Source organism: Hyperolius riggenbachi, chromosome 8, assembly GCF_040937935.1.
Source record: "Hyperolius riggenbachi isolate aHypRig1 chromosome 8, aHypRig1.pri, whole genome shotgun sequence".
NCBI lineage: Eukaryota > Metazoa > Chordata > Amphibia > Anura > Hyperoliidae > Hyperolius > Hyperolius riggenbachi.
This window is the reverse complement of record NC_090653.1, coordinates 1235581-1243661: the sequence shown is the minus strand read 5'-3', so window position 1 is coordinate 1243661 and position 8081 is coordinate 1235581.

The window sequence follows — 8081 nt, the reverse complement described above, 5'->3', positions numbered from 1 at the left end:
GAGTCCAACGCTGAGTTTAACGCTGAGTCCAACGCTGAGTCTAACGCTGAGTCCAACGCTGAGTCTAATGCTGAGTCCAATGCTGAGTCCAACGCTGAGTTTAACGCTGAGTCCAACGCTGAGTTTAACGCTGAGTTAACGCTGAGTCCAACGCTGAGTCTAACGCTGAGTTCAACGCTGAGTCTAAGGCTGAGTCCAACGCTGAGTCCAACGCTGAGTCCAACGCTGAGTTTAACGCTGAGTCCAACGCTGAGTCCAACGCTGAGTTCAACGTTGAGTCCAATGCTGAGTCCAATGCTGAGTCTAACGCTGAGTCCAACGCTGAGTCTAACGCTGAGTCCAACGCTGAGTCTAACGCTGAGTCCAACGCTGAGTTTAACGCTGAGTTAACGCTGAGTCCAACGCTGAGTCTAACGCTGAGTTCAACGCTGAGTCTAACGCTGAGTTCAACGCTGAGTCTAACGCTGAGTTAACGCTGAGTCCAACGCTGAGTCTAACGCTGAGTTCAACGCTGAGTCTAACGCTGAGTCCAACGCTGAGTCCAACGCTGAGTCCAACGCTGAGTTTAACGCTGAGTCCAACGCTGAGTCTAACGCTGAGTTCAACGCTGAGTCTAACGCTGAGTTCAACGCTGAGTCTAAAGCTGAGTTAACGCTGAGTCCAACGCTGAGTCTAACGCTGAGTTCAACGCTGAGTCTAACGCTGAGTCCAACGCTGAGTCCAGCGCTGAGTCCAACGCTGAGTTTAACGCTGAGTCCAACGCTGAGTCTAACGCTGAGTCCAACGCTGAGTCTAATGCTGAGTCCAATGCTGAGTCCAACGCTGAGTTTAACGCTGAGTCCAACGCTGAGTTTAACGCTGAGTTAACGCTGAGTCCAACGCTGAGTCTAACGCTGAGTTCAACGCTGAGTCTAACGCTGAGTCCAACGCTGAGTCCAACGCTGAGTCCAACGCTGAGTTTAACGCTGAGTCCAACGCTGAGTCCAACGCTGAGTTCAACGCTGAGTCCAACGCTGAGTCCAACGCTGAGTCCAACGCTGAGTTTAACGCTGAGTCCAACGCTGAGTCCAACGCTGAGTTCAACGCTGAGTCCAACGCTGAGTCCAATGCTGAGTCTAACGCTGAGTCCAACGCTGAGTCCAACGCTGAGTCCAACGCTGAGTTTAACGCTGAGTCCAACGCTGAGTTCAACGCTGAGTCTAACGCTGAGTCCAACGCTGAGTCCAACGCTGAGTCCAACGCTGAGTTTAACGCTGAGTCCAACGCTGAGTCCAACGCTGAGTTCAACGCTGAGTCCAACGCTGAGTCCAATGCTGAGTCTAACGCTGAGTCCAACGCTGAGTCTAACGCTGAGTTCAACGCTGAGTCCAACGCTGAGTCTAACGCTGAGTCCAACGCTGAGTCTAATGCTGAGTCCAATGCTGAGTCCAACGCTGAGTTTAACGCTGAGTCCAACGCTGAGTTTAACGCTGAGTTAACGCTGAGTCCAACGCTGAGTCTAACGCTGAGTTCAACGCTGAGTCTAACGCTGAGTTCAACGCTGAGTCTAACGCTGAGTTCAACGCTGAGTCTAACGCTGAGTCCAACGCTGAGTCCAACGCTGAGTCCAACGCTGAGTTTAACGCTGAGTCCAACGCTGAGTCTAACGCTGAGTCCAACGCTGAGTCTAATGCTGAGTCCAATGCTGAGTCCAACGCTGAGTTTAACGCTGAGTCCAACGCTGAGTTTAACGCTGAGTTAACGCTGAGTCCAACGCTGAGTCTAACGCTGAGTTCAACGCTGAGTCTAAGGCTGAGTCCAACGCTGAGTCCAACGCTGAGTCCAACGCTGAGTTTAACGCTGAGTCCAACGCTGAGTCCAACGCTGAGTTCAACGCTGAGTCCAACGCTGAGTCCAATGCTGAGTCTAACGCTGAGTCCAACGCTGAGTCTAACGCTGAGTCCAACGCTGAGTCTAACGCTGAGTCCAACGCTGAGTTTAACGCTGAGTTAACGCTGAGTCCAACGCTGAGTCTAACGCTGAGTTCAACGCTGAGTCTAACGCTGAGTTCAACGCTGAGTCTAACGCTGAGTTAACGCTGAGTCCAACGCTGAGTCTAACGCTGAGTTCAACGCTGAGTCTAACGCTGAGTCCAACGCTGAGTCCAACGCTGAGTCCAACGCTGAGTTTAACGCTGAGTCCAACGCTGAGTCTAACGCTGAGTTCAACGCTGAGTCTAACGCTGAGTTCAACGCTGAGTCTAACGCTGAGTTAACGCTGAGTCCAACGCTGAGTCTAACGCTGAGTTCAACGCTGAGTCTAACGCTGAGTCCAACGCTGAGTCCAGCGCTGAGTCCAACGCTGAGTTTAACGCTGAGTCCAACGCTGAGTCTAACGCTGAGTCCAACGCTGAGTCTAATGCTGAGTCCAATGCTGAGTCCAACGCTGAGTTTAACGCTGAGTCCAACGCTGAGTTTAACGCTGAGTTAACGCTGAGTCCAACGCTGAGTCTAACGCTGAGTTCAACGCTGAGTCTAACGCTGAGTCCAACGCTGAGTCCAACGCTGAGTCCAACGCTGAGTTTAACGCTGAGTCCAACGCTGAGTCCAACGCTGAGTTCAACGCTGAGTCCAACGCTGAGTCCAACGCTGAGTCCAACGCTGAGTTTAACGCTGAGTCCAACGCTGAGTCCAACGCTGAGTTCAACGCTGAGTCCAACGCTGAGTCCAATGCTGAGTCTAACGCTGAGTCCAACGCTGAGTCCAACGCTGAGTCCAACGCTGAGTTTAACGCTGAGTCCAACGCTGAGTTCAACGCTGAGTCTAACGCTGAGTCCAACGCTGAGTCCAACGCTGAGTCCAACGCTGAGTTTAACGCTGAGTCCAACGCTGAGTCCAACGCTGAGTTCAACGCTGAGTCCAACGCTGAGTCCAATGCTGAGTCTAACGCTGAGTCCAACGCTGAGTCTAACGCTGAGTTCAACGCTGAGTCCAACGCTGAGTCTAACGCTGAGTCCAACGCTGAGTCTAATGCTGAGTCCAATGCTGAGTCCAACGCTGAGTTTAACGCTGAGTCCAACGCTGAGTTTAACGCTGAGTTAACGCTGAGTCCAACGCTGAGTCTAACGCTGAGTTCAACGCTGAGTCTAACGCTGAGTTCAACGCTGAGTCTAACGCTGAGTTAACGCTGAGTCCAACGCTGAGTCTAACGCTGAGTTCAACGCTGAGTCTAACGCTGAGTCCAACGCTGAGTCCAACGCTGAGTCCAACGCTGAGTTTAACGCTGAGTCCAACGCTGAGTCCAACGCTGAGTTCAACGCTGAGTTAACGCTGAGTCTAACACTGAGTCTAACGCTGAGTTCAACGCTGAGTCTAACGCTGAGTCTAATGCTGAGTTCAACGCTGAGTCTAAAGCTGAGTCCAATGCTGAGTCTAACGCTGAGTCCAACGCTGAGTCTAACGCTGAGTTCAACGCTGAGTCCAACGCTGAGTCTAACGCTGAGTCCAACGCTGAGTCTAACGCTGAGTCCAACGCTGAGTTTAACGCTGAGTCCAACGCTGAGTCTAACGCTGAGTCCAACGCTGAGTCTAATGCTGAGTCCAATGCTGAGTCCAACGCTGAGTTTAACGCTGAGTCCAACGCTGAGTTTAACGCTGAGTTAACGCTGAGTCCAACGCTGAGTCTAACGCTGAGTTCAACGCTGAGTCTAACGCTGAGTTCAACGCTGAGTCTAACGCTGAGTTAACGCTGAGTCCAACGCTGAGTCTAACGCTGAGTTCAACGCTGAGTTTAACGCTGAGTCCAACGCTGAGTTTAACGCTGAGTCCAACGCTGAGTCCAACGCTGAGTTCAACGCTGAGTTAACGCTGAGTCTAACACTGAGTCTAACGCTGAGTTCAACGCTGAGTCCAATGCTGAGTCTAACGCTGAGTTCAACGCTGAGTCTAACGCTGAGTCCAATGCTGAGTCTAACGCTGAGTCTAACGCTGAGTTCAACGCTGAGTCCAACGCTGAGTCTAACGCTGAGTCCAACTCTGAGTCCAACGCTGAGTCTAACGCTGAGTCCAACGCTGAGTTTAACGCTGAGTCCAACGCTGAGTCCAACGCTGAATTAACGCTGAGTTTAACGCTGAGTCTAACGCTGAGTCCAACGCTGAGTCCAACGCTGAGTCCAACGCTGAGTCTAACGCTGAGTCCAACGCTGAGTCTAACGCTGAGTCTAACGCTGAGTCTAACGCTGAGTTCAACGCTGAGTCCAACGCTGAGTCTAATGCTGAGTCCAACGCTGAGTCCAACGCTGAGTTTAACGCTGAGTCCAACGCTGAGTTTAACGCTGAGTCCAACGCTGAGTCTAACGCTGAGTGTAATGCCGAGTTTAACGCTGACTCTAACGCTGACAGGAAACATGCTCCACAGTGCCACCTCTGTCCCTGAAGGGCTCTAAATCCAGGGATTCCCCTCTAATTAGACAGATACTCAATTCACCCCCTGGTGGCTATAGGCGGTATAGAAAAGCATCAAAACATCACTTTCTTCGTTTTCCCTATAACCCTGTGGAGTGGAGCAAGCTGGCCCAAAATACTTGTAAAAATGTCCGAAGTCCCAACGCTAACATTTCTATCGACCATGGCAGCGATTTACATTTTTCACCAGTAGAAGTGCAAAAATAAACATGTTTCTATGACCCTAGGGTATGACTTCTTTGGGATAGGGACCCCAAACTCATCAGTCCTGAGCCCCCTAGAAGTCAAAACAAAGCCTGAAAATTTGGGGCTGCTCAGCCTTACCATTCGTCAGAAATCTCTGCTTTTGTACCTCAATACATAGGCCCTTATGAAAGCCTATGAGGGATTTTAGCACGTTTGAACCCCCATAACTCTGGTTTGCAGGGTGGTAGAGACCCTACACTTGGATTACAAAAAAGTCAATATCCTTTCTAACTTCCTACCAAATGCTGTGAGCCTCAGACGTTTCTATCGACCATGGCAGCGATTTACGTTTGTTACCAGTAGAAGTGCAAAAATAAACATGTTTCTATGACCCTAGGGTATGACTTCTTTGGGATAGAGATCCCAAACTCATCAGTCCTGAGCCCCCTAAAAGTCACAACAAAGCCTGAAAATTTGGGGCCGCTCAGCCTTACCGTTCGGCAGAAATCTCCACTTTTGTACCTCAAAACATAGGCCCTAATGAAAGCCTATGGGGGATTTTAGCATTTTTGCAACCCCATAACTCTGGTTTGCAGGGTGGTAGGGACCCCACACTTGGAGTACAAGTAAGTCAATATGCCTTCTATCTTCATGCCAAATACTGTGAGTTTCAGATGTTGCTATCAACCATGGCAGCGATTTACGTTTGTCACCAGTACAAGTGCAAAAATACATGTTTTTATGACTCTAGGGTATGAAATCTTTGGGGTAGGGACCCCAAACTCACCATTCCTGAGCCCCCTAAAAATTCCAACAAAGCCTGAAAATTTAGGGTCGCTCAGCCTTACCGTTTCGCAGAAATCTGCACTTTTGTACCCTCAAAACCTAGTCCCCAATGAAAGCCTATGGGAAATTTTTGCACATTTGCACCCCCATAACTCTGATTTGCATGGTGGTAGGAACCCCAAATTTGCAGTGTATGAAGGTTGTCATTTCCTCTACTGACATTCCAAATATCAAAAGTCTGGGATGTTCCTAACAGAAACAGCCTTTATTCATAATTTCCAATTTTGGGGTGCAATATCTCCAGTTCTCGGGGGGCTAGTAACCCCAGATTTTAAATTAATGTCGGACAATCCAGCCTCTACCTATGTACCAAGTTTCAAGAGCTTGGCTCATTCCTAACAGAAACGGCATCCAAAACTAACCCGTCCCCATAGACTTACATTGAGTGGGACGTTGGGACATTTTCTTCGTTTTCCCTATAACCCTGTGGAGCGGGCCAAGCTGGCACAAAATACTTGTAAGAATTTCCTAAGTCCCAACCCTAACCCTAACACTAACTTCAACCCTAACTTCAACCCTAACTTCTGAGTCTAACGCTGAGTCTAACGCTGAGTCTAACGCTGAGTCTAACGCTGAGTTCAACGCTGAGTCCAACGCTGAGTCTAATGCTGAGTCCAACGCTGAGTCCAACGCTGAGTTTAACGCTGAGTCCAACGCTGAGTTAACGCTGAGTCCAACGCTGAGTCTAACGCTGAGTCCAATGCTGAGTCCAACGCTGAGTCCAACGCTGAGTCTAACGCTGAGTTCAACGCTGAGTCCAACGCTGAGTCTAACGCTGAGTCCAACGCTGAGTCTAATGCTGAGTCCAATGCTGAGTCCAACGCTGAGTTTAACGCTGAGTCCAACGCTGAGTTTAACGCTGAGTTAACGCTGAGTCCAACGCTGAGTCTAACGCTGAGTTCAACGCTGAGTCTAACGCTGAGTTCAACGCTGAGTCTAACGCTGAGTTAACGCTGAGTCCAACGCTGAGTCTAACGCTGAGTTCAACGCTGAGTCTAACGCTGAGTTCAACGCTGAGTCTAACGCTGAGTCCAACGCTGAGTCCAACGCTGAGTCCAACGCTGAGTTTAACGCTGAGTTCAACGCTGAGTCTAACGCTGAGTCCAACGCTGAGTCCAACGCTGAGTCCAACGCTGAGTTTAACGCTGAGTCCAACGCTGAGTCTAACGCTGAGTCCAACGCTGAGTCTAATGCTGAGTCCAATGCTGAGTCCAACGCTGAGTTTAACGCTGAGTCCAACGCTGAGTTTAACGCTGAGTTAACGCTGAGTCCAACGCTGAGTCTAACGCTGAGTTCAACGCTGAGTCTAAGGCTGAGTCCAACGCTGAGTCCAACGCTGAGTCCAACGCTGAGTTTAACGCTGAGTCCAACGCTGAGTCCAACGCTGAGTCCAATGCTGAGTCCAACGCTGAGTCCAATGCTGAGTCTAACGCTGAGTCCAACGCTGAGTCTAACGCTGAGTTCAACGCTGAGTCCAACGCTGAGTCTAACGCTGAGTCCAACGCTGAGTCTAATGCTGAGTCCAATGCTGAGTCCAACGCTGAGTTTAACGCTGAGTCCAACGCTGAGTTTAACGCTGAGTTAACGCTGAGTCCAACGCTGAGTCTAACGCTGAGTTCAACGCTGAGTCTAACGCTGAGTTCAACGCTGAGTCTAACGCTGAGTTAACGCTGAGTCCAACGCTGAGTCTAACGCTGAGTTCAACGCTGAGTCTAACGCTGAGTCCAACGCTGAGTCCAACGCTGAGTCCAACGCTGAGTTTAACGCTGAGTCCAACGCTGAGTCCAACGCTGAGTTCAACGCTGAGTTAACGCTGAGTCTAACACTGAGTCTAACGCTGAGTTCAACGCTGAGTCTAACGCTGAGTCTAATGCTGAGTTCAACGCTGAGTCTAAAGCTGAGTCCAATGCTGAGTCTAACGCTGAGTCCAACGCTGAGTCTAACGCTGAGTTCAACGCTGAGTCCAACGCTGAGTCTAACGCTGAGTCCAACGCTGAGTCTAACGCTGAGTCCAACGCTGAGTTTAACGCTGAGTCCAACGCTGAGTCTAACGCTGAGTCCAACGCTGAGTCTAATGCTGAGTCCAATGCTGAGTCCAACGCTGAGTTTAACGCTGAGTCCAACGCTGAGTTTAACGCTGAGTTAACGCTGAGTCCAACGCTGAGTCTAACGCTGAGTTCAACGCTGAGTCTAACGCTGAGTTCAACGCTGAGTCTAACGCTGAGTTAACGCTGAGTCCAACGCTGAGTCTAACGCTCATCAGTCCTAAGCCCCCTAAAAGTTACAACAAAGCCTGAAAATTTGGGGCCGCTCAGCCTTACCGTTCGGCAGAAATCTCCACTTTTGTACCTCAAAACATAGGCCCTAATGAAAGCCTATGGGGGATTTTAGCATTTTTGCAACCCCATAACTCTGGTTTGCAGGGTGGTAGGGACCCCACACTTGGAGTACAAGTAAGTCAATATGCCTTCTATCTTCATGCCAAATACTGTGAGTTTCAGATGTTGCTATCAACCATGGCAGCGATTTACGTTTGTCACCAGTACAAGTGCAAAAATACATGTTTTTATGACTCTAGGGTATGAAATCTTTGGGGTAGGGACCCCA